Below are 929 nucleotides of genomic sequence, written 5' to 3'. Positions count from 1 at the left end.
GTTTTTTTTACATTTTACTCTCTTTATTATTTTCAAATATTCTTTATTTGCCATTATTTCCATTTTATAATTTTTTGCTTCTAAGATTCTAACATTCATTTACTACTAAGCTAATAAAAATAACTTGTCTACAGACTGATGAGAGGTGGGCAGTGGTGGGCGTCAGCACGTTTCAGATGGTGGTCTCATGATGATCGTTCCGATAACAACTCGAAGAAAACAACAACGACGATTTTTGAAGTATGGTTTAGTTTCGTTGTTTTTATTTTTTTCATTTATTCATTTTGTCACACAATCTTTCATTCATCCATTAATTGACTCATTCTATTCATTCATTGAATCATAAATTGGTTAATTAATTCATTCAATCACTCAATCATTCGCTCAATCATTTATTTGGTTGTTCTTTCGTTTTAACATTCATTTACTACTAAGCCAATAAAAAAAATTTGTCTACAGAATGATCAGAGGTGGGTTGTGGTGGGAGTCAGCACGTTTCATGATGGTTATCTCATGGTAAGATAAGTTACTTCTTACTTTTTTTCAATGGCTTGTTTTTTATTTTAAAAAATTAACTTTTTCTTTCAATTTTGTTTTTCAGTATCCGGTAAAATTCATTTCCTCGGTGCGTGTCAGATGATGGTCGGTGCAATGGAGGTTCGTCCGTAGTGGGTGAAGAAGTTTCTGGAGGGTACGCGCGCGCACATTTACATACACGCACACACATAAATACAACACACACATACACAACATCCATTCATTCGGTGTCGTTGTTGTTATGTTTCTCTTCAACTTTCTATTTTCTTTACCGGACTTAATTTAATTCATAGGTAAGTTAGGGATTGAGATGAGTTGAACAACTGTAGGTAGGCTAGGGCTTAACATTAGTTAAAAAGTTTCAAGTAAAATATTAACATTAACATAAATTA

The sequence above is a fragment of the Helobdella robusta genome (assembly GCF_000326865.2).
Source record: "Helobdella robusta unplaced genomic scaffold HELROscaffold_79, whole genome shotgun sequence".
Taxonomy (NCBI): Eukaryota; Metazoa; Annelida; class Clitellata; order Rhynchobdellida; family Glossiphoniidae; genus Helobdella; species Helobdella robusta.
Note: the sequence above shows the minus strand (reverse complement) of the source record.